Here is a 995-nt window from a genome sequence, read left to right as displayed (position 1 = left end):
TATGTTTGAACATTAATAGACTATACGTGTATGTTTGAACATTAATAGACTATACGTGTATGTTTGAACATTAATAGACTATACGTGTATGTATGAACACCAATAGACTATACGTTTACACGTATAGTCTATTAGTGTTCATATCTATTAGTGTTCATACATACACGTATAGTCTATTAATGTTCATACGTACACGTATAGTGTATGAACACTAATAGACTATACGTGTACGTATGAACATTAATAGACTATACGTGTATGTATGAACATTAATAGACTATACGTGTATGTATGAACACTGTTAGACTATACGTGTATGTTTGAACATTAATAGACTATACGTGTATGTTTGAACATTAATAGACTATACGTGTATGTATGAACACCAATAGACTATACGTGTATGTATGAACACTAATAAACTATACGTGTATGTATGAACACTAATAGACTACGTTTATGTATGAACACTAATAGACTATACGTGTATGTATGAACACTAATAGACTACGTTTATGTATGAACACTAATAGACTATACGTGTATGTATGAACACTAATAGACTATACGTGTATGTATGAACACCAATAGACTATACGTGTATGTATGAACACCAATAGACTATACGTGTATGTATGAACACTGTTAGACTATACGTGTATGTTTGAACATTAATAGACTATACGTGTATGTATGAACATTAATAGACTATACGTGTATGTATGAACACCAATAGACTATACGTGTATGTATGAACACCAATAGACTATACGTGTATGTTTGAACATTAATAGACTATACGTGTATGTTTGAACATTAATAGACTATACGTGTATTTATGAACACCAATAGACTATACGTGTATGTATGTATGAACATTAATAGACTATACGTGTATGTTTGAACATTAATAGACTATACGTGTATGTATGAACACCAATAGACTATACGTGTATGTATGAACACCAATAGACTATACGTGTATGTATGAACAC

The 995-nt window shown here is 30.6% G+C and overlaps 1 protein-coding gene across 1 annotated transcript in view; it reads left to right on the top strand.

Annotated features, from left to right (window-relative positions):
• LOC111089823 (centrosomal protein of 78 kDa-like) overlaps positions 1-995 on the top strand; it is a gene marked incomplete at its 3' end in the record, with an annotated part of 15,840 nt that overhangs the window by 5,006 nt on the left and 9,839 nt on the right. The window lies entirely within an intron of this gene.

This window comes from Limulus polyphemus, unplaced genomic scaffold (genome assembly GCF_000517525.1).
Source record: "Limulus polyphemus unplaced genomic scaffold, Limulus_polyphemus-2.1.2 Scaffold7489, whole genome shotgun sequence".
NCBI lineage: Eukaryota > Metazoa > Arthropoda > Merostomata > Xiphosura > Limulidae > Limulus > Limulus polyphemus.
Note: the sequence above shows the minus strand (reverse complement) of the source record. Positions and strands in the feature narration are given on the sequence as shown.